We start from the raw sequence: 25,213 nt of genomic DNA, 5'->3' as shown, positions 1-25,213 counted from the left end.
TGTAGGGTGCCAGAGCGAGCAGGGGCTACAGCTCGCCCACGACTACCTCGCTGAGGCACCTTACACATAAATTATTTATTCTGATGGTGAGTGGTATCTGGAGGTTTGGTCCATGGTGGGTAATAGATACAGTATACATCACAGGAGGGGCTTCTGCTACTGCTGTGGGTGGGACCGGAGGGCAGAGTACGCCGATACCATCCACAAAGTAGGATGTAATCATTTATTTTATGCACCGCAGCATTAAGTAGTGCCGGCAGTCAGCACAGAGCGCTGTGATCCCCGGCCCAAGCACTGCAGTCCCCAGGAACCTGCCCGGGGGCGGGAGAAAAGGAAATCTTGGGCCGTAAATGGCCTGCGAGCTGATGGTTCCCCACCACTGCCCTAATACATCATTTGGAGAGGGGTTGCCTTATTTTTAAAATCCCAGTAATGTATGATGTAAATGAAATATAGTGTTAAATAGTGTATATAACCAGGTCTTCATTGTACTCTGGAGTTTGTTTTTGCCATGATTCTACATTTTCTGAACCCTGGAAATATACAATTGCTGCAAAACATAGTAAAGTAGCCCAAAAGATAAAAAAAGCCAGCTAACCCATCATTTCTACAACTGTTGTAGGGCATACTGGTTTTACACTTTCTGTTTTTAGTCAGAGTAAAGGCAGCCATACACCTTAGATAGATGTCAGTGAAAGGGAATCTGTCACCAGGTCTTTGCTTCCCCATCTAAGAGCATTATAATACAGGGACAGAGACGCTGATTCTAGTGATGTATCACTTACTGCGCTGCTTATTGCAGTGGATAAAATCACAGTTTTATCTGCTGCAGATCTATCAGGTCTCTGAATGCTGAGCTGTGTATTACCCCGCCCACACCACTGATTGCCAGCTTTCTGTGTACACTGTGCATAGGCAGAAAGCAGCAGCCAATCAGTGGAGTGGCCGGGGTTATACAGAGCTCATGAATGTTGAGGACTACGTGGCAGCAGGTTTACTAGTCTTCTAGTGATAATCTGCTGAGAACTCCATAATTTTATAAAAACTACAGCAAACAGCCCATTCCATCACTGGAATTAGGGTCTCTGGTCCTACATTATGCTGCTGTCAGATTACATGATAAAAGTCTGGTGACAGATTCCCTTTAAACACTTCTTTGATTGACAGTTATCATCACTCACTAGTCCCCCATATGCATGCACTCCTGGAGCGGACAAGCGTGCACTTGTACAGCTGAACATGAGAATAAGCCGCTGCCAAGGTCTTCAGGATTATTTTGTCTCCTGTGAAAAGGAAAGATTCTGCATGCTGAAATCCAGCGCACCCGATCCGTATTTCCTACAGTATCTGTCATCGATGGAAATTATATAGCCTGCAGGTATGGGCTCATTAATATTATTTTCCCAATTGTAGAGGAAATTAATACAAATGTCATCTAAGTTTCTTCTTAATATTTAAAGAACTCATGTCTCATTTTTTTGATTGATGAGTCATTTTGTTGCATTAGTCATTTAGATCGTTCTCAGTTAGCAGCTCATGAGGAACCCCTGCCCCCTTTACAAGCCCCTCATCAGCCGCTGAGATAAACATACTTTTGATTACTGGTGAACAGACAGATTAGAAAACTAGTTAAATGGCCTGTGCATTACTTTATTTATACTTTAAAACTGGGTATACTGGATTTAAAATAATTATATATATATATATATATATATATAATGAAAAAATAGATATTCAACTACCTGACCCCTGCCATTTCTCCAACCTGCTGACTGCGTATCTTGCTGTAGAGCCACTGCAGACAGTCAGCAGCCACTGACTGAATGTCAATGTTGCAGCCAATCTGAACCAGGAAGAAACAGGGGATCTGTATGGGTAGGTCTGTGAAGGAGCGGTCTTGTAGTTGAGTATCTATTTATTTTCTTCATATTTTCAGACCACAATAGGCTTATTTTTAAAAAATAAAACTATATAGAAGACAACCTGTAGCATAGTGAGATAATCCAAGTGGTTCCAACTTTTTGTGACTTGCTTGTTGTGGTTGTGTGGCACCCCAGGGGTCTGGTTGCCACAGTGGTAGAAATACCATGTCTGAGAGCGAGCATGGGTTTTCCTGGTCAGGAGCAATACTGCATGCCACACCTCCTGCACCAGTCCAGGGAGGGGAGGAACCTGCCCTTTATAAACTGGATCTGGGGTGGTGTTAGGGAGTCTAGTTCCAGAGGAAGGGACAGAGCAGCAGCAAGGAGCTCTGTAGGAGCCAGGAGCTGAAGGCCAGGGATTGGAGCTGATAGAGCTCATCCTGGCAGAAGACGCAGAGAACCGAACACCGGAGTCCGAGGCTGTGGGGATATCTACATCCAGCAGCAGAAACCACCTGGCAGGGGATTTCAGGTCCTCTGGCCATAGAAAGCCCGGAGGCTCAGTTACACGCAAGGGACCGACACCGCCATCGAGGAGCGGAAGGAACCAAAGGCCCCAAGTCACCAGTCATACGGGTGAGCACCACACGGTACACTCAGGGACGTGGGCTACTACACGACTACAGCAGGGTAACCAGGAAGAGTGCAGTCAGACGGGAAGGCCTATACCTCCACCTGGCCAGGGGGACTCTTGTTCGCTCACAGACTGACCAGGCCTCTAATGTTAGCCAGTACTCCCGGCAGGGCCTTCTTCATCACCAACAGTAAAGACCCTGAACTGCACTGCACGGACTCTGAGTCATTTTTGCTGCGCCCACGCACCACAACACTCACCGTCTATAGACGCTGCCCTGAGGCTATACTCCTCCCGTGGGGAGTTATACTACCCTCTGCTGCGCACACAACATCGGTCTCAGCGGTCTGCCCCGCAGCGGTGGTTCTCAGTGACCGCAATCCACGGGTGGCGTAGTCAGACAATTAAACATTACCCTGAGCCACGGGACCGGGCCGCCACCACGGAGACTACAACCCCCAGTATTACACAGAGACCCAGCTCCAGGTGTTCCCCTACACACACGGCCCAGGGGGTGAGTCATTTGAGGTATACTAGAGGTCGTAATGCGATCTTTGGCTATGAAACCTGGGTTATGGTCAAAGTCACCAAGTAGCACCAGCCTTAGTAATGCCTAAGGATCTGAAACTTTCCTGGTGATATCCTCTATTGCATTCAGGTTCTTTTATTTTTTTATATAGAATTATATTTATAGATTACTTCTAGCTTCTATGAAAGTAATTAGAACTGCCATATACTACCAGGTGTTACGGATCCGGGTGGTGGAACCTCTGTGTTAGCGGTGCAAGGAGGGACCAGAGGGGCGTAACTGTGTATCAACTCGGACTGACTGGGGTCGTACGGCGGCTCAATCGACTCTGTGACCAGAGAAGGACCGAGCAGAGGGACCAGGTGCTACTCTGGGCCAGACCTTGTATGAGAGCAGGTGACTCCCACGGGTCAGAAGGTAGGGACTGACCGGTACAGCGGATGAACACGGCAGGCGGGCTTGACTGGTGATCCGGGTAGACAAGCTGGTGGCACAAGAGGTTGCAGGCAGGTGCTTCCAGGTAAGCGGGCTGGCAGGCACAGCAGGTAACAGGCAGGTGCTTCCAGGTAAGCAGGCTGGCAGGCACGGCAGGTAACAGGTAGGTGCTTCCAGGTAAGCAGGTGGGCAGAGCCCATAGACAGACTGGCGGACTGGACTGTAGACAGACTGTCAGGCAGAAGGGGGGTCAGGCTGGCGGACAGGACTGGTAGTCAGACTAGCAGCGGGACCTGAGGGCTGAAGCAGAGGTAAGTAGACAGAGCTACAACCTTGCATGGGCACCTCCATATTGGAGGAAGTGCCATTTATAGGGGAAGTCCTCCGGCCATTGTTCGGGGACTTTTCAGGACGGCGCACGAGGCCCCTTTAAGAGAGAGGGAGCGGGCGCGTGCGCCCTAAGCACAGAGCGGGGAAAGCTGCATGCACCAGCAGCAGCTGCAGGGAGGCCGGAAGACGCCGGAGCAGGACCATGGCGGTAAGAGTGACGGCGTCTCTGCCGGGCAGGAGGCAGAGACGCCGATGCCACACCAGGTATGACTCTGAATGAATGAACTGTAGGCAAAAACCTGGTGAACAACTAAATTGGAGCATGTCACTTGTGATGAAAGCCCAGACCAACTACATTATATTAGATACTAATCCTAATTTTCTGCCTATTTCTGAATTGCACGTGCATAAACTGTAATACATTCATATGTGAACAAGTCTCATTTAGTGATGAGCGAGCATGCTCGCTACTGATCGGTACTCGCCCGAGCATCTCACTGCTAGAGATGCTCGGCGCTCGCCGAGTATTTCCTGACTTGCTCAGCGGGAGCTCGGGCCCCCTCTCTGCATGTTTGGCGCTCCTTAGAGAGACAATGAACATGCAGCAATTGTCTGCGACACACTGTAATGCCACAGCCTTGTTGGTTGTGGCATTACAATGATTGGTTGGCCGCACAGAGTCATCGGGTCTATATCAGACCTTGTGCCGCCATGCTCGTCACAGTCACTGCATCATGCAGTGTAGGGAGAGGTGAGCTAAGGAGAGATTTGCTTGTTTCTTAGTTAGTGTAGTTATACAACCATATATTATACACATATCCATCTCTACTAACAGTCCTTCTGAGGACTAATCCAGCTGCATAGATATCAGTGCTAGGCAGGCAGGCAGTGTATGTGGCAGATTACAGTGCATATAGAAAGAGGGTCCATTCCAGTTCTGTCTGCTGCTGGTGCTTTTACAGATATTTCTAGAAATAGCTCCAGGTATCAGGGGCCAGGATTATTTTTTTGGGGATCTTAATCCTCATTATTTGCTTAAAAAGCAATCCAGAGAATACCATTTTTCTGCTCCATTTCCTTGTTGGCACTGCAGAATACAGCCAGATCCTTTCCATATTACAGTGCTAAAAATCCATCTACTTAAAACTGTGGATTGTCCATAACACGGATCACATATAAGTGCGCTGAAAATTCTGCCATTTCTGGCCTCCATTGAAATTTTCCTGCAGTGTGTCAGTGAAGTTTTTGACACGAGGTTGCTGTTAAAAATAGTTACCTACAGGTCAGCTATTTAAAACTGTGGTTTTCCGTCACACATATCACATATCGCTGTGGTTGATATCCAGCCATTTGTAGTGAACGTGGAAAATATTGTCCTCCATTTAAAATGGGCAAGTAGCTTGGCAAGGGACGGGGAAGTGGACGTGATGTTGATGATGGTGCATGCAGAGGACGAGGCTGAGGCCGTTGGCTAGCTGAAATTGTGCCACAACAAACATCCACATCTTCTCGCTCGACCTTCCTGTCCCAATTAATAGGGGACCGCAGAACACCACTATTGAACACAGAGCAGTGTGAAAAGGTTATTGGTTGGATAGCAGATAATGCTTCACTTTGCCACCACCACAACCACGCTGTCTTCCACACAGTCAAGTCTCAGTATACGCGAGTCTGGACCGCATATTCCTCACCCTGCTCCTCCTTTCTCACACCATGCAGAGCGCCCGGAGACAACTGATCCCACACTTGGACAATCCGAAGAGCTGTTCACTTTTCAATTTATAGATTCGGGCCTCTCACTCGGTCCACTTGAAGCGGGGCAAGAGGAGATTGCATGTAGCAATGCCCAAATATTTGAGCAGCCACGGTGGGAAACTGTCACAAGAGGTGGACGATGATGAGACACAATTGTCAGAAATTTAGGAGGAGGACCAGGGTGCGGAAGTGAAAGACGAGGTGGCGGATGATATCATAACTGACCCAACCTGACAGGGGGACATACAGAGTGAGGACAGCAGCACACAGGGGGAGAGAGGCATAGCACCCCAACAGGCAGGAAGAAGCAGTGTGGTGGCAGCAGACAGAAGGCGGGCAACCGTTCCCTGTAACATCAACTCAACGGAAGTTGCCAGTACAATTGTTAGGTCTTCCCGAGTCTGGTTGTTTTTCAATGACACTGCTGATAAACCCAAAAAGGTCATTTGCACCACCTGCCAGGCCAGCATCAGCAGGGGTAGCAAAGCTACCAGCCTGACCACCACCAGCATGATCAGGCATATGGCAACAAAGCACCCTAAGTGGGCTGAACCTCAGGGTCCAGGAACAGTGTCTGTGGGTGGCACCACTGCTTCTGACTCGCCCCCTGGGCCGAGAGGCACCCGGAGCCGCGCTTCTGGGGGGTTGTGGTATCCGTGGCGGTGACCCGGTCCCGTGGCTCATGGTGGTTAGGCCAATGACGGTATTTTGTGGGGTTTTAGGTTAATTGTCCGACTACACCACCCGTGGACTGTGGTCAGGGTGTACCGCCGCTGCGAGGCAGTCCACTGAGGCTGGTGTGGTGTGCGCAGCAAAAGATGGGATAACTCCCCACGGGAAGAGTATAGCCTCAGGGCAGGGAATGTGGATGATGAGGGTGATGGTGCACGGGAGTCCCAGTACTAGTAGTGCTGTATGAGGTGGGAAAGCAGAAACGACTCAGTCTTTGCAGTGCAGTTCAGGGTCTTTACTGATGATATTAAGGCAGACCCTCCCGGGAGTACTTGCTAGCATAAGGGGCCTGGTCAGTCTGCGAGCAAGCAGGAATTCCCCTGGCCAGGTGGAGCTGTAGGCCTCCCCGTCTATCTGCACTCTTCCTGGCTACCTTGCTGTAAGCGAGTGGAAGTAGCCCATGTCCCTGAGTATACCGTGTGGTGCTCACCCGTATGGCTGGTGACTTGGGGCCTTCTGGTAGCCTCCGCTCCTCGATGGCGGTGCTGGTCCCTTCTTTGTGGCTGAGCTTCCGGGCTTCTATGGCCAGAGGACCTGGAATCCCCTGCCGGCTGGTTTCTGCTGCTGGGTGAATATACGTCCCCACAGCCTCTGACTCCGATGTCCGGTACTTGGATTCTTCTGCCAGGGCGAGCCCTGCTCAGCTCCAGCCCCTGGTCTTCAGCCCCTGGCTCCTACAGAGCTCCTGCTGTAACTCTCCCTCTCCAGGCTCTGACTCCCTAATCCCGCCCCAGACCCAGTTTATAAGGGCAGATTCCTCCCCTCCCAGGTCTGGGCAGGAGATGTTGCATGCTTAAGGGCCCCTGACCAGAGAAACCTCCCACTTGCTCTCAGACGTAATATTTCTATTACTGTGGCAACCAGACCCCTGGGGTGCCACATTCCCCCCTAGCAAATTTTAGTACTCCGGGACTAAACACATTTTCAAGAAAACACAAATACAAGGGTATAAACAATAATACAACAACATATTTACAAGAAGCTTTAGTCTTTAGAGGTCACGGCGTGTCCGTAACCGGGTGTCCATGTCACCCAACAAGGTGAAGTCTTGGAACAGAGTAGGGGGACCTGTCCAAAGCAAACCCCAAACGTTGGCCCTGGGCGTGGCTGCAAGGCTGAGGCTAGCTACTTTGGGCCACATGGAGGGCATGACAGACAGGTTTTCTCTTCCGCGGCCATCTTCGTAAGAGGCACCAAGGTGCAACTATCTACAATGTAGTTCCGGTTATTCAACGTCCATAACCTGTCAGTCCAAATAAACCTGAAGGGTAACTAGAGAAACATAATTAGTAACCAGGTAACAAAATCATAAACTATTTTCAACATTTGCAATTTACAGATGACATTTTAGATTCTCCAGCGAGCGGGCATTTGTCCTCTAGTACTCCTCGTGGACCTACGTAACCCACTATCTGGCTCTGCACTACAGGGTGTAGGAGGTGTTGCGGGTAGGTCTGGCAGCTTTCTGCGTACTCTTTGGCTTACTCGGTGCACGGCAGGCTCACTACTAGCAGAGGGTTGATTCTCCTGGGCTGCTGGTATGAATTCTTCTGCCTCCTGGGCCGGCTGCTCTTCTGACACTCCCTGTTCCTCTGTAGGCCCTTGAGGGGCTGGCTGGAGAAAGGCGAGGACGGGTACCACGACTGCGTTGTTGATCTGAGTCCAGGACCGGGGAAAGTCTCCGAGTACGGTACTGATCATTTCTTCCCTTTCCTCTGCGGGTTGAGGGTTTTCTTGATCTTCTTCAGGGCTTTGTAGCTGCTCGGGACACTTCTTCAGGTGGTCTCTGGAGACAATGGCTGTGGTTTCTCCTCCATCCTTACTGATGACACAGACTTTTGGGTTCTCATGGCTTGAGGGCAGTACGGTGTACAGGTCCTTCTCCCACTGGTCGTCCAATTTGTGGAGCCGCCTCTTTCTCTTCAAGACCTGCTCTCCAGGTACCAGGGGAACAGCGGGAGCATACTGGTTATAAGCCTTCTCTTGCCTTTCTCTTGCTTGAGACCGACTCCGCTCGATGCTCTCCTGTACTTTCCGATACTGCTGCTGCCGTTTTGTATCCCAGTCTGCCTCTGGCGAGGTGGCATCAGGTGTCAGGACTCCCATATCCAGGTCAATAGGCAGCTTACCAGGTCTTGCTCTCATTAGGTAAGCCGGGGTACAGTTGGTAGAACCTACGGGGATGTGATTATATAAGTCCACCAGATCAGGCAGTTTTTCAGGACAGAGACTGCGTTCTTCCAGGGGCAACATTTTTAGCAAGTCTATCACCACCTGGTTCATTTTCTCACATAGTCCGTTGGTCTGAGGGTGATAGGGCGTTGTTCTCATCTTCCTGCAGCCATACAGATTGCAGAACTCCTGGAAGACCTCCGCTTCGAAGGCTGGTCCTTGGTCCGTCAGCACTTGCTCCGGATACCCGTGTGGACGGCAGAAGTGCAGCTGGAAGGCTCTGGCTGCTGTTTGAGCCGTTAAGTCCTTGACAGGGACCACCACTAGGAACCGGGAGTAGTGATCTACGATGGTGAGGGCGTAGACGTACCCAGATTTGCTTGGAGCCAGTTTCACATGGTCCAGAGCTACCAGTTCCAGTGGCTGCCTGGTGATGATGGGCTGCAGGGGAGTCTTCTGGCTGGCACGGTCCTTCCTTCTTAGGTTGCACGGGCCACAGTCTCTACACCACCTCTCGATGGCTCCTCTCATGCCTACCCAGTAGAACCGTTCACGCAACAGGAACTCCAGCTTCTTCCATCCGAAGTGCCCTGCTCCGTCGTGGTATGCCTCCAGAACCATAGCCGCGTCTCGTCTTGGGACCACTACCTGCAAGGCCAGCTCATGTGTTCTAGAGTTGACCATTCTCCGACACAGCTTCTCCTTGTAGAGAAACAGTCTACTTTTCTCCTTCCACAGTTGCTTGGTCTCCTCCGGAGCGTCTGGATCAAGACGGGCGTCAGCCTGTGTCAGCATTTCCTTCACCAGACGGACTGCGGGATCACTGTCTTGTGTCTCCGCCCAGCTGTAGTGGGGTAAGGGATTGAACGTAGCAGAGCGCCTGTCCCTTACACGGTGGGAATACAGGATAATCCCATGACGGTGGAACGCAGGGAGATCGACTTCTTCCAGATCTTTCCCTACGTCCGGTAAGTTTGGCATTCTGGAGAGGGCATCCGCGTTGGCATTTGAGCGTCCCGCCCGGTATTTGATGGTGAATTCATAGTTGCACAGGCGGGCCATTCATCTCTGCTCAAGGGCACCAAGTCTTGCAGTGTCCAGGTGTGTCAACGGGTTGTTATCCGTGTACACGGTGAACTTGGAAGAGGCAAGGTAATGCTTGAAACGTTCGGTCACTGCCCACACCACTGCCAGGAACTCTAGCTTGAATGAGCTATAATTCTCAGGGTTTCTCTCCGTGGGCCGTAGTTTTCGGCTGGCGTAAGCGATTACCCTTTCTTTCCAATGCTGGATCTGGGACAGTACGGCTCCTAGCCCGATGTTGCTCACGTCCGTGTGGAGGATAAAGGGATGGCTGTAGTCAGGGTACGCCAGGATTTTATCCCCCGTGAGGGCCATCTTCAGCTGGCGGAAGGACTCGTCTTCCAGCTTTTCCCACCTGAAGGGCGGCTTCTGGTTTTTGGCCTTCCTGGATTGACCTATCAGGAGGTCCTGCATAGGGGCTGCCATTTTGGTGAAACCGGGAATGAATCTTCGGTAGTAGCCTACCAACCCGAGGAACTGCCGCACTTCCTTTATGCTGGAGGGTCTTGGCCAGTCTTTAATCACGGTGTTCTTATCGGGGTCAGGAGCCACTCCGTCAGCACTCACCACGTGTCCCAGGTTCTGCACCTTTGGTTTCAGGAGGTGACACTTGGAGGGTTTCACCTTTAGGCCGTAGCTTGCCAGGGCGTCAAACACTTCTGCCAGGTGTTTCAGATGGTCCTCGTAGGTTTTGGAATAAACGATGACATCGTCCAGGTATAACAGGACCGTCTCGAAATTCTGGTGTCCCAGACAGCATTCCATCAACAGCTGGAAGGTTCCTGGTGCGTTGCAGAGCCTGAACGGCATACAGTTGAATTCGCTGAGACCCATCGGGGTGGTGAATGCAGTCTTCTCCTTGTCTGCCTCTGCCCAGGAACCTGCCAGTACCTGCTAGTAAGATCCAAAGTGGAGAAGAAGTTAGCAGATTTTTAATGCAGCTAAAGATTCTTCTATTCTAGGTAACGGGTACGCATCTTTGTGTGTGATACGGTTGACCTTTCTGTAGTCTACACACATTCTCATTGTGTTATCCTTCTTTTTCACTAGAAATAGTGGAGCTGCCCAGGGGCTACAGTTGTCCCTGATTACCCCAGCCTCCTTCATGTCCCGCAACATCCCCTTTGCATGCTGATAGTGTGCAGGGGGTACAGGTCGGTATCTTTGTTTTATGGGCGGATGGTCTACTGTGGGGATGTGATGGTCTACCCCCTTTACTCGCCCGAAGTCTAGTGGGTGTTTACTAAAGACTCTCTCATACTCCTGAACCACCCGGTAGACTCCCTGCTTTTGGTGTGAGGGAGTGGAGTCAGTACCCAAATGCAGTTGCTGACACCAGTCCTCCATTTGTTTCTTAGAGCCGCTACCTTCCTCTGGTTGAGATGGAACCAAGGGTTCTACGGCCTTTACAGAATTTTGTTTTATGGTGAACAATTTGGCTAGCGTGGCATACCAGGGCAGGTATACTTCCCTCTCCCCGATATTTATGATGCGGACAGGTACCCTCCCATGGCGTACATCGACCACCCCGCGTGCTGTCAAAATGGTGGGCCTACTGTCTCAGTAGACGGGTTCTACCATTGCTTGGTAGTTTCTACCTCTTAGACCAATAGCTGCCCGGCACCAGATCATCATCTCGCTTTTTGGGGGCATGGCAATAGGGAATGGGTCACACATTCTCACGCTACCTATCTCACCACCAGATAGTTTCACTTGTTGCCGCTTCATCAGTGCCCGGATTTCTTTTTGGAGGACACGCTGCTGGCTGGAACTGGCGTTCTTTGCAACCTGCTGTAAAATGAGAATCACCTCTGCAAGACAATTTTCAATCACGTTAGTTCCCAAGGTTATTCTAGGGTGACTCTCATGACGGTCAATGTCCACAATAATCAGTCCTTGTGCCGCTAGTTCGACTTTACCGATCTTAATGGTCACCTCTTTGAACCCCACCTGCGGCACGGGCTGACAATTGCTGGCGATTATACTCAGGTCGTCATCTGGGTAGCGGGTTATGTCCGAGTCATTCCAGTACCGCTTAAAGAGCACGTACGGGATGGTAGTCACCTGTGACCCGGTGTCCAGTAGGGCACTCATAGGAATGCCATCCAGTACCACAGGCATGACCGGACGCCCCCCCTACGTATTTATCACGCCAGCTCGATGGGCCTGATGATCTTATGCCTGGGGGTTGGCCCTCTACCCCAGGTTGTGCCCGTTTAAATGACAGTACCTTGCCATAAGTCCGGGTTGATTGCAGCGGCGGCAGATGGGTTGTCCGTTCTCGTTGTATCTGTCGCTGGGTCTTCCTCTGGACGTTGGGATCCTCCTCTGTCGGTGCCATGGGACGTCCTCCGGTCCGGATGCCAGCTGGATCTTTCCTGGAGGAGAGACCTGTAAAGACTGCACAGTTCTGGTTAGCGCGGCTACGCTTTTGTCAGTTCTTGGACCTGGTGGTGCAAGTCTGTAGCCGGGTTGTTATCCAAAGCCTGCGCATCAGCTCCCACAGGCCCTGCAGACAAGGGCGCCGCCTCCTGGTGATAGGTAATAGCAGGGCGCCGGTGGGTTACAGTGCTACTCGGTGCCGGTTCTCGGAGCACCAGGATGGCGCTGTCTTTGAACTTTGCAAATTCTAAACCAGGGTTCTGCAAGGCCATTGCACGTAACTGGGTTCGGTGGGTGTTGGACAGCAGACCCTCAATAAATTGCTCAGTCAACAGTTCATCTGCATTCCGCACACTGTCAGGGTCTGCCTGTTTAATGGCTCCCAGGGCCTCTTGCAAATTCAGAGCATAGTCTCTTATACTGTCTTGGGCCCACTGCTTGCACCCATAAAATTTCATTTTGATCACTGCTGAGGTGCGGGTGTCAAAGGTGTCCCTCAGCCGGGTTAAGATCTCTTTTATAGTCTCCTTGTCCCCGACTGACCAGGACTTCACTTCACGTTGGGCTGCCCCGGTTAGCTGGCCTATCTATATGCTCACTTTTTGTCCCTCTGTCAGGGGGTATACTTCAAACAGGCTGTACAGTCTCTCTTTAAAGTCGCTTAGGGTATGCGACTCCCCTGAGTACTGGGGCAGCCAGGCCGCTCTGGGGATATAGGGCATTGTAAATGGCATTACTGCGGCAGCGGCCGCGCAGGTGGTAGAGGGTCCCTCCGTGTCAGTCATCTTCCTCCCCCCTAGTTAAGTGTGGCCTACCTTCCATTGCTTCTTCTCCGTAGGCTGCGGCTCCGCAGACGATCGTCAGGGTGGAGGACCTTGCGTCGCGCTCTGATGACGTCAGCGTCGCTCTCTCTCCCTTCGAGGACCTTGCGCAGCGTCGGTGCGTAGGGCGGAGCTTCAGATCTCGCGCGCTTTCGGCGTCCACGCCCCTCTTCTTCCCGCGCGGCGTCCTGAAGATGGCGTCTGATGGCGGGAAACCGACTGAAGATGGCGGGGAACGGCTGAAGATGGCGGGATACGGCTCCGGATGGCAGGTACCTTCACCAGAACAGGTAGGACAGTCTTTTGAAGGCGCGCAGTACCCGGTGGTTGTGGGCACGAAATCCTGCCGACTGCGCCAAAGCTGACTCGCCCCCTGGGCCGACGGGCACCCGGAACCGGGCTTCTGGGGGGTTGTAGTATCCGTGGCGGTGACCCGGTCCCAGGTCAGGCCAATGACGGTATTTTGTAGGGTTTTAGGTTAATTGTCCAACTACGCCACCCGTGGATTGCGGTCAGGGTGTACCGCCGGTGCGAGGCAGTCCGCTGAGGCTGGTGTGGTGTGCGCAGTAAAAGATGGGATAACTCCCCACGGGAAGAGTATAGCCTCAGGGCAGGGAATGTGGATGATGAGGGTGATGGTGCACGGGAGTCCCAGTACTAGTAGTGCTGTATGCGGTGGGAAAGCAGAAACGACTCAGTCTTTGCAGTGCAGTTCAGGGTCTTTACTGATGATATTAAAGCAGACCCTCCCGGGAGTACTGGCTAGCATAAGGGGCCTGGTCAGTCTGCGAGCAAGCAGGAATTCCCCTGGCCAGGTGGAGTTGTAGGCCTCCCCATCTATCTGCACTCTTCCTGGCTACCTTGCTGTAAGCGAGTGGAAGTAGCCCACGTCCCTGAGTATACCGTGTGGTGCTCACCCGTATGGCTGGTGACTTGGGGCCTTCTGGTAGCCTCCGCTCCTCGATGGCGGTGCTGGTCCCTTCTTTGTGGTTGAGCTTCCGGGCTTCTATGGCCAGAGGACCTGGAATCCCCTGCCGGCTGGTTTCTGCTGCTGGGTGAATATACGTCCCCACAGCCTCGAACTCCGGTGTCTGGTACTTGGATTCTTCTGCCAGGGCGAGCTCTGCTCAGCTCCAGCCCCTGGTCTTCAGCTCTTGGCTCCTACAGAGCTCCTGCTGTAACTCTCCCTCTCCAGGCTCTGACTCCCTAATCCCGCCCCAGACCCAGTTTATAAGGGCAGATTCCTCCCCACCCAGATCTGGGCAGGAGATGTTGCATGCTTAAGGGCTCCTGACCAGAGAAACCTCCCACTTGCTCTCAGACGTAATATTTCTATTACTGTGGCAACCAGACCCCCGGGGTGCCACACTTCTTCTGCTGTTGTGCATGCAAGTCAATCCTCTGTCCATGGCACATGCGAAGATGCTTCCTAGCCTTCACCTGTTGTTGCACACTCTCAACTAGCACCATCAGCAAGCATGTCTATGTCCTTGTCCCAGCTCAGAATTCAGTTGTCCCTACCATAGTCCTTGGAACGCAAGTGTAAATACGCAGCCAATGCCCCACAGGCCACACTACTAAATTCACACATTTCGTGACTGCTTGCGCTCGAAATGTTGCCTTTTAGGCTTGTGAAGACGGAAGCTTTCCACAACCTGATGGCGGCGGCCGTCCTTTGGTACTCTGTCCCCAGCCGCCACTATTTCTCACAGTGTGCCATCCCCACATTACATGAGCATGTGTCCCTCAACATTAGCCGTGCCCACAAAAAAGCAGTTACTGGGAAAGTCCACCTAACCACGGACACGTGAACAAGTGCTTGTGGGTAGGGACGGTACATCTCACTGACAGCACACTGGGTTAACATAGTGGAAGCCGGGACCCAGTCAGACTTTGGGACGGAACACGTCCTCCCGACGCTGAGGATTGCGGGCCCTGGGTCAATCAGGGTTGCCCCCACATTCTACAGCTCTTGCACCTTCTCCTCCTCTTCAGCATCCATCTCTGAAATTACCACATCAGTCGCAAGATGGAAGCACTGCAGCATTGCTTGGGCCAAGCGGCAGCAGGATGTGCTGAAGCTAATATGCTTAGGTGACAAACCACCCAACACTGAAGAGTTGTGGACAGCTCTGAAAGAGCAGGCAGATCTGTGGATGACACCGCTGAACCTACAGCTAGGCAATGTCGTGTGTGACAATGGCTGGAACCTGGTGGCAGCTCTGAGGCGAGGCGAGCTCACACACGTACCATGCCTGGCTCAAGTGCTTAACCTCGTGGTTCAGCGGTTTCTCAAAACCTACCCGGAACTGCCGGATCTGCTTGTCAAAGTACGCCGCCTGTGTGCCCATTTTAGAAAGTCATCTACAGCTTCCGCTGCCCTTGCCGTGTTTCAGCAGCGTTTGCAGTTTCCAGCTCACCGACTGATGTGTGATGTCCCCACGCATTGGAACTCTACATTGCAGATGTTGGAAAGGATTTGCGAGCACAAGAGGGCAGTTGTTGACTACCAGCATCAACAAGGCCATCGGTATTCAGTTCAGACTCCACACATAAGACCTGTCAAAAATATGTACTATCCTCCAAAACTTTGAGGACTCCACCAAGATGGTGAGCGGTGATGATACCATAATTAGCATCACCATCTTGCTTCTCTGTCTTCTGAAACTCTCTGCTCACAATCAAAGAGGATGCATTGCAGGTGGAGCATGATGAGATGGAGCAAGGAACCATACAGGGTGATTACACACAGCCCAGCCTCACCTCATCCCAATGTGTACTGGGTGAAAATGAGAAAGATTAGGAGGAGGAGCTAATTTCATGCTCTATAGATGGTACTACCTGCACAACTGTCATACCGTCTGTTTAGCGTGGATGGCCTGAGGACATGGAGGAGGAGGAGAGCATGGTCAGTCGTCCTCTTGGTGAGGACACAGAAGTCTTGCCTGTTAGCAATCTGGCATGCATGGCTGAGTTTATGTTACACTGCCTTTCCCATGACCCTCGCGTTTTCCAAATTTTGGATGACAGTCATTACTGGTTAATGACACTTCTAGACCCATGCTACAATGAGGACTTTCTATCTCTAATTCCCAAGGCGGGCAGGTCTACTAAAATGGGGCAGTACCAGAAGGCCCTTGTTGCGGAATTATTAAAAAAATTCCCATCTGAAAACGCTGGCGGTAGAGGTCACAGTTCATTGGCAACCAAGGAGTACAGACGAGAGAGACACAACTCCAATCCAGCAGAGGCAGGGGAACACTGCCAAAGTTCTGGGACAGTTTTTTCAGACCCTCCCATCTTACAGGCCTTGAGGCGCGGGCTACTCTCACAAGGAGTGCAAAGTTTGGGAAGATGATGAGGGAATACCTTGCTGACCATACCAACGTCCTCCGTGATTCCTTTGTGCCTTATAATTATTGGGTATCCAAGCTGGACACGTTGCATGAACTGGCTCTCTACGCCTTGGAGGTCCTGGCCTGCCCTGTCGCTAGCATTTTGTCAGAGCTGGTTTTTAGTGCCACTGGTGGAATTATAACTGATAAACACATCCGCCTGTCAACTGAAAATGCGGACAGGCTGATTCTTATAAAAATGAACAAGAGCTGGATTGGGCCAGACTTCTCAACACGACCGAATGATAGCTAGCAGTGTAACATAAACTCAAATCCAGTGTCTTTTTTTGGGAGGTCTATTCCCATGCACCTCTTCACACCTATACATGGGTATACGCTTCCTGATATTGTCTATTTGCTCTTGTTCTCTGCCTTCTCCTCATCCTCTATCACCATAACATTCACCACCATATCTACCATATCACCTCCTCTACGTGTCTTGCAAGTTCCTCCAAATTTGTGGCAACTTTTGCATTCACTGCTTAGGAAAACACTATGGGAAACACACGTCCTAATAATAGGAACATTGTTTTTAGGAGGCTCTTTGACCTCTACGTCTCTTGCAAAGGGCATTGGAGTGCCTCCAAATTTTTAGCAGCTTTTGCATTCACTGCATAGGAAAACACTATGGGAGACCCACTTCCTAATAAACATTGTTTTTAGGAGGCTCTTTGACCTCTACGTCTCCTCCAAGGGGCATTGGAGTGCCTCCAAATTTTTGCCAGCTTTTGCATTCACTGCATAGGCAAACACTATGAGAGACCCACTTCCTAACAATGGGAAGATTGTTTTTAGGAGGCTCTCTGGCCTCTACGTCTCTAGCAAGGGGCATTGGAGTTCCTCCAAATTTTTGGCAGCCCCTTCAATAACTGTATAGGAGACCCACTCGTTAATAATGGGAACAACAAAGCATAGCCGGCTGATGGCTCTCTAATAATAGCGAGGGCCGACTGCTGGCCCTATAAAAATAGGCTTTGGGACTTTCAGAGTCCAAAAATGAAACAGGATGTGTCTGATCATGTCTCACACACCACATGGCCAATGTTAAAATGACATTTCCCGGTGAATGCATATGTCTTGGTTGAAAGCAATGCAAAAGTGCAAAAACGCATCAAAAACGCTACATGTGAACATAGCTCAAGGTGTGGAGGAGCATTTTGTTTTTGGTTATTCATTTTGCCTTATATACAAGTCATTTTCCTGGAAAGGATGTTCCTTAACATATTTCCCAGGAAAATCCATTTTGGTTTAGTTTTTGTATGTTTTATTGTGAGTCCGTAAAAGTGGCGTAATAGCTCTGACAACATTGTTGACAGCAGTGACATGGGAGTCAGAAATGCTTCCAGGTGTCTTCCCCATGCTGTTCCCATGTCATTTGAGCACTGTTCCCATCAATTTGTGCAAGTTTTAGGCCCTCTGCAGACCGCTGGGGGTAGTCACCGGAAAAATGCTTGAGTTTATATTGGGCTCATTGCTCTGGTCGAGCACCCGAGCATTCCAATTTGCTGGACCCGAGCATCGAGCACCCGAGCATTTTAGTGCTCACTCATCACTAGTCTCATTCCAGAAAAATCTCTGTCATAAGTGCCTCAGTTATAATACAAATAAAGGGACATGGGTCATTGCAGGTTTTGCTTCATACGTAGTGATTTTTGTGCCTTTTTTTCCTGCTGCTTTTTAGCGACGTCTTCTACAGGTGTCCACACCAAAATACTCAATAACAATTTTGTCTTATTGCATTTTTTTGCTGCATTTTCCTCTTTATTTGAATCAGCATTTTCAATGCATTTTTGGTACAGAAAAACTGCACAACTGCAAAACTCAACTGTGTTTTTTTCAAGATCCCCATAGATGACTGTAGAGAAAAAATGCACCAAAATATGCACATTTCAGCTGAGGTTATAGATGTACAGTGGGCAGTTTTCATGAAATTGTATTCACTTTGCTTGGACCGTTAAGGATATTTTTATTTTGTGGGAACATGACCTAACGGGATTGTTCCCTGGTAAACCACACAGGCATTTAGACATGGCTTGTTTATTCCAGTAGGGTTTCCCACCTGCAGTAAGACACAACCATGATAGGTATCACTATGAGAGTCTTCTATGGATTAGTATAAATTACAGTGGCGTGTAAAAATTTGGGCACCCTTGGTCAAAATTACTGTTATTGTGAACAGTTAAGCAAGTTGAAGATGAAATGATCTCTAAAAGGGCTAAAGTTAAAGATGACACATTGCATTTGTATTTTAGGAAAAAATATATATTTTCATCTTTTACATTTTAAAAATTACAAAAAGGAAAATGGGTCAATGCAAAAGTTTGGGCACCCTGCATGGTTAGTTCCTAGTAGCACCCCCTTTTGAAATTATCACAGCGTGTAAATGCTTTTTGTAGCCAGACAAGAGTCTTTCAATTCTTGTTGGAGGGCACTGGCATATGGCCCATAGTGGCAGACTACGCTGCTGCTATGGGGGCCGTGAGACAGGGGGCCCAGGAGTCAGGAGAAGGTATCCACCTCTGAAAAAGTTGTGTTGTTCTGCACAAAGGATGCCTCACTGTCTGCTCTGTTAGAGAAGGAGAGGAGGTTCTAGCCTCCAGCAGAGCAGAGAGGCTGCTTACAGCATGGCCACTGCTCTCTCTGCCCACCCCTCTGTATATTATAGCGCCGCTCTCCCCCTCCAGCCCTGTAATCAGGGGCGTACATAGGAATCATGGGGCCCTGTAGCAGAAGTTCTAACTGGGCACCCCCCCTCCCCCAAAAAATATAAATAATTGTGGGGGTCACAGAAGAGTAGATCTCACAACTTTCCATCCTTTACATAGTAATTTTCCTCCTGCTGAAGTACTAGATTCCTCTTTTCTTGCCCCATAAAGTGTGATCCCAACAAAAGTGCACCCCAAACACAGTATGATGTCCCCATGGTGAATTCCTTCACACGCGCAGTATAATGACCCTACTGTACCCCACCTCAACTCACAGAGCAAAGTTTGCTGACCCCAACACAGTATGATTTCCCAACTGTGACCCCCTAGAGCTAGAGATAATGGTACATAATAAGGGAGGGTGTTATACATAATAAAAGAGGAAACTATATAACTAAGGACGAAGCTATACATAATAAGTGAGTACACTATATACTAAGGGAGTATGCTATACATAATAAGTGAGTACACTATATACTAAGGGAGTATGCTATACATAATTTGGCTACAATCCTGCATCTGTGTGCAGTGTCGGTGTGCTGCCCGCTTTTACAGACTCATTGAGCATGTCCTATTCTAATCCTCAAATTCGGATCTGAACAGAACTTTATCTGACCCTCACAGATCTCATTCTCACATCCGTGAATTTTCAAGGATGTGTGAATGGATTTATAAAACTGTACGAGTCCGTGGACCATCCGATGAAAAAATCTGGCAGCACACGAACATTTCACACAAATAAGAGAATGCAGCCTAAGGGATTTTACAGATAACATTATCACTCAAAGTCAAACAGTGCAGATACAGAATAATATTTACATCCAGGCACTTACCGCTGACGTCTCATATGATCAGAGTCTGTTTCTGCTGCTTCTTCTCCATCTGGTCAGACCTTCATGTCGACATCTCCCAGCCACGACTCATCTTGTCACGATGATCTCCAGCCTAGAAAATAACAAGGTCACATAAATTGTATAAATACATGCGCCCCTGAATACAGATATGCACCACCCACCCATTAATATACTATTAGCCACTTAGTAATCAAAATATAACGTGATAAGCAGCACTATGCTCGCCATTAACTATAATCTCCGGCGCCCAATTATATCAATTATTCAGTCTCTGTGACTCAATTAACTGAAAGGTTACGTTCACACGGAAAATATATAAGGCTTTACAGTACCAGTAAAGTGAAACCCCCATCATTGCTCTCTCCTAGCACCTCCATCATTGCTCTCTCTAGGATCCCCATCATTGCTCTGTCCCAGCACCCCCATCATTGCTCTCTTCCAGCACCCCCATCATTGCTCTCTCCCAGCACCCCATCATTGCTCTCTCCCAGCACCCCCATCATTGCTCTCTCCCAGCACCCCCATCATTGCTCTCTCCCAGCACCCCCATCATTGCTCTCTCCCAGCACCCCCATCATTGCTCTCTCCCAGCACCCCCATCATTGCTCTCTCCCAGCACCCCCATCATTGCTCTCTCCCAGCACCCCCATCATTGCTCTCTCCCAGCACCCCCATCATTGCTCTCTCCCAACACCTTCATCATTGCTCTGTCCCAGCACCTCCATCATTGCTCTTCCTCCTGCTGAAGTCCTAGATTTCTCTTTTCTTGCCCCATAAAGTGTGATGCCAAAAAAAGTGCACCCCAAACACAGTATGATACCCCCATGGTGAATTCCTTCACACGCGCAGTATAATGACCCTACTGTACCCCACCTCAACTCACAGAGCAAAGTTTGCTGACCCCAACACAGTATGATTTCCCAACTGTGACCCCCTAGAGCTAGAGATAATGGTACATAATAAGGGAGGGTGTTATACATAATAAAAGAGGAAACTATATAACTAAGGACGAAGCTATACATAATAAGTGAGTACACTATATACTAAGGGAGTATGCTATACATAATAAGTGAGTACACTATATACTAAGGGCGTATGCTATACATAATTTGGCTACATTCCTGCATCTGTGTGCAGTGTCGGTGTGCTGCCCGCTTTTACAGACTCATTGAGCATGTCCTATTCTAATCCTCAAATTCGGATCTGAACAGAACATTATCTGACCCTCACAGATCTCATTCTCAGATCAGTGATTTTCATGGATGTGTGAATGGATTTATAAAACTGTACGAGTCCGTGGACCATCCGATGAAAAAATCTGGCAGCACACGAACATTTCACACAAATGTGAGAATGCAGCCTAAGGGATTTTACAGATAACATTATCACTCCAAGTCAAACAGTGCAGATACAGAATAATATTTACATCCAGGCACTTACCGCTGACGTCTCATATGATCAGAGTCTGTTTCTGCTGCTTCTTCTCCATCTGGTCAGACCTTCATGTCGACATCTCCCAGCCACGACTCATCTTGTCACGATGATCTCCAGCCTAGAAAATAACAAGGTCACATATATTGTATACATACATGCTCCCCTGAATACAGATATGTACCACCCACCCATTAATATACTATTAGCCACTTAGTAATCAAAATATAACGTGATAAGCAGCACTATGCTCGCCATTAACTATAATCTCCGCCGCCCAATTATATCAATTATTCAGTCTCTGTGACTCAATTAACTGAAAGGTTACGTTCACACGGAAAATATATAAGGCTTTACAGTACCAGTAAAGTGAAACCCCCATCATTGGTCTGTCCCAGCACCCCCATCATTGCTCTGTCCCAGCACCCCCATCATTGCTCTGTCCCAGCACCCCCATCATTGCTCTCTTCCAGCACCCCCATCATTGCTCTCTTCCAGCACCCCCATCATTGCTCTCTCCCAGCACCCCCATCATTGCTCTCCCAGCACCCCCATCATTGCTCTCTCCCAGCACCCCCATCATTGCTCTCTCCCAACACCTCCATCATTGCTCTGTCCCAGCACCCCATTATTGTTCTGCCCCAGCACCTTCATCATTGCTCTCTCCCAGCTCCCCCATTATTGCTCTCTCCCAGTACCCCCATCATTGCTCTCTCCCAGCACCCCCATCATTGCACTCTCCCAACACCTCCATCATTGCTCTGTCCCAGCACCTTCATCATTGCTCTGTCCCAGCACACCCATCATTGCTCTGTCCCAGCACACCCATCATTGCTCTGTCCCAGCACACCCATCATTGCTCTGTCCCAGCACCTCCATCATTGCTCTCTCCCAGCACCCCCGTCATTGGTCTCTCCCAGCACTTCAATCATTCCTCTCCCAGCACCCCATCATTGCTCTCCCAGCACCCCATCATTGCTTTCTCCCAGCACCCCATCAATGCTCTGTCCCAGCACCTCCATCATTGCGCTCTCCCAGCACACCAATCATTGCTCTGTCCCAGCACTCCCTTCATTGCTCTGTCCCAGCACCTCCATCATTGCTCTCTCCCAGCACCCCCGTCATTGCTCTCTCCCAGCACCCCCGTCATTGCTCTCTCCCAACATTTCAATCATTGCTCTCCCAGCACCCCATCATTGCTCTCCCAGCACCCCTGTCATTGCTTTCTAACAGTACCCCGTCATTGCTCTGTCCCAGCACCCCTATCATTGCTCTCTCCCAGCACCAACGTCATTGCTCTCTCCCAGCAACCCCATTATTGCTCTCTCCCAGCACCCCGTCACTGCTGTCTCACAGCAACCCCCGTCATTGCTCTCTCCAAGCACCATCATTGCTCTCTCCCAGCACCCCCACCATGGCTCTCTCCCAGCACCCCATCATTGCTATCTCCCAGCATCCCAATCATTGCTCTCTCCCAGCAACCCGTCATTGCTCTCCTCGTCCCCACTATACCAATAATTGCTCTCTCCAGCCCCAACATCACCATCATTGCTCTCTACAGCCCCATCACTGCTCTCCCCATTGCCTCTATTCCCATCATTGCTCTCCTCAGCCCCCAGCCCCATCATTGCTTTCCCCATTCCTCCCTATCCCATCATTGCTCTCCCCAGCCCCACCATCCCATCATTGCTTTCCCCAGCCCCATCATTGCTCTCCCCAGCCCCACCATCCCCATCATTGCTCTCCCCAGCTGCATCATTGCTCTCCGAAGCCCAATCAGCCCCATCATTGCTCCCCCATCCCCATCAGCTCCATCATTGCTCTCTCCAGCCCTATTATTGCTCTCCCCAGCCCCATCAGTCACATCATTGCTCTCCCCATCTCCATCATTGCTCTCCCCAGCCACATCATTCCTCTCACTAACACCTACAGCCCCATTATTGCTCTCCCCAGCCCAATCAGCCCCATTATTGCTCTTCCTAGCCCCACCATCCCATCATTCCTTTCCCCAGCCCCATTATTGTTCTCTTCAACCCCACCGTCCCATCATTGCTCTCCCCAGACCAATCAGCCCAATTATTGCTCTTCACAGCCCCAGCAGCCCCATCATTCCACCCCCAGCCCCATTATTGCTCTCCCCAGCCCCACCATCCCATCATTCTTCTCCCCAGCCCCAATATTGCACTCCCCAGCCCCACCATGCCATCATCGCTCTCCCCGCCCTATCATTGCTCTCCCAAGCCCCATCAGCCCCATAATTGCTCTCCCCAGCCCCATCATTGCTCTACCCAGCCCCATGATTGCTCTCCCCAGTCCCATCAGCCCCATTATTGCTCTCCCCAGCCCCATCAGTCTCATCATTGCTCTCCCCAGCTCCATCATTGCTCTCCCCAGTCCCATCATCGCTCTCCCCAGCCCCATCATTGCTCTCTCTAGCTCCCAAAAGCCCCATTATTGCTCTTCCCAGCCCCATCAGCACAATCTTTCCTATCCCCAGCCCCGTTATTGCTCTCCCCAACCCCACCATCCCATCATTGCTCTCCCCAGCCCAATCAGCCTCATTATTGCTCTTCCCAGCCCCACCATCCCATCATTCCTTTCCCCAGCCCCATTATTGCTCTCTTCAACCCCACCGTCCCATCATTGCTCTCTCCAGACCAATCAACCCCATTATTGCTCTTCACAGCCCCAGCATTCCACTCCCCAGCCCCATCAGCCTCATTATTGCTCTCCCCAGCCCCACCATTCCATCATTCCTCTCCCCAGCCCCAATATTGCTCTCTCCAGTCCCACCATTCCTCTCCCCAGCCCCATTATTGCTCTCCAAAGCCCCACCATGCCACCATTGCTCTCCCCAGCCCTATCATTGCTCTCCCAAGCCCCATCAGCCCCATCATTGCTCTCCCCAGCCCCATCAGCCCCATTATTGCTCTCCTCAGCCCCATCAGTCTCATCATTGCTCTCCCCAGCTCCATCATTGCTCTCCCCAGCTCCATCATTGCTCTCCCAGCCCCATCATTGCTCTCCCTAGCCCCTATAGCCCCATTATTGCTCTTCGCAGCCCCACCATCCCATCATTCCTTTCGCCAGCCCCATTATTGCTCTCCTCAACCCCACCATCCCATCATTGCTCTCCCCAGACCAATCAGCCCCATTATTCCTCTCCCCAGCCCCACCATCCCATAATTGCTCTCCACTACCTCCCTTCCCCAACGTTTCAGTAAAACAAAACGAAAAACAACAACTTACCTCAGCTCGGTCCCCTGCAGCATCCTCATGGTTGCGGCAGTATTCTGCCTAACCCAGGAGCGCCATGCATGATGACGTCATCAAGCTGCGCACGCCTGGGTCAGGGAGAAAGCAGAGGATGGATCCCTCCAGCTCTGCTGCTATTCTTCTCCTGTCAGCAGCGGAGCTGCAGAAATCGCTCCCTTCGTGCCGTGTGCAGGGAGAAGCTGGACTACTATGGGGCCCCGAAGACTCATGGGCCCCATAGCAGTTGCGTGGTCTGCTGCCATTGGCGGTACGCCACTGCCTGTAATTATAGTAAGACAGGAGCCAGCTCTGCAGTCGTGCCCCAGAGGAGTGGAGGCTGCACCACAGAGAAGATGGTGCATTCAGCAGGTTCTTCTCTCTGAAGACTGTACAGTGGGTACAGAAAGTATTCAGACCCTTTAACATTTTCACTCTTTGCAGCCATTTGGTAAATTCTAAAAGTTCATTTTTTTCTCATTAAAGTACACTCTGCATCCCATCTTGACTGAAAAAAAACAGAAATGTAGAAATGTTTGCAAATTTGTTAAAAAAGAAAAACTGAAATATTACATGGTCATAAGTATTCACACCCTTTGCTCAGACACTCATATTTAAGTCACATTTCCTTGTTATCCTCCTTGAGATGGTTCTACTCCTTCATTGGAGTCCAGCTTTGTTTAATTAAACTGATAGGACTTGATTTAGAAAGGCACACACCTGTCAATATAAGACCTCACAGCTCACAGTGCATGTCAGACCAAATGAGAATCATGAGCTCAAAGGAACTGCCCAAGTAGCTCAGAGACAGAATTGTGGCAAGGCACAGATCTGGCCAAGG

General features: G+C 50.1%; 1 long non-coding RNA gene across 4 annotated transcripts in view; it reads right to left on the bottom strand.

The window, feature by feature from the left end:
• Positions 1-25,213, bottom strand: part of LOC141240607 (uncharacterized) — a 173,562-nt gene that overhangs the window by 67,496 nt on the left and 80,853 nt on the right. For all 4 annotated transcript variants that reach the window (XR_012305791.1, XR_012305790.1, XR_012305792.1 and 1 more), the window contains 2 exons: positions 21,130-21,241; positions 19,669-19,780 (listed from right to left, as the gene is read on the bottom strand). This is a non-coding gene — a long non-coding RNA (uncharacterized lncRNA). The remainder of the gene's footprint in view (positions 1-19,668; positions 19,781-21,129; positions 21,242-25,213) is intronic.

This window comes from Phyllobates terribilis, unplaced genomic scaffold (assembly GCF_046119375.1).
Source record: "Phyllobates terribilis strain yellow unplaced genomic scaffold, ASM4611937v1 Scaffold_886__1_contigs__length_569868, whole genome shotgun sequence".
Lineage (NCBI taxonomy): Eukaryota > Metazoa > Chordata > Amphibia > Anura > Dendrobatidae > Phyllobates > Phyllobates terribilis.
Note: the sequence above shows the minus strand (reverse complement) of the source record. Positions and strands in the feature narration are given on the sequence as shown.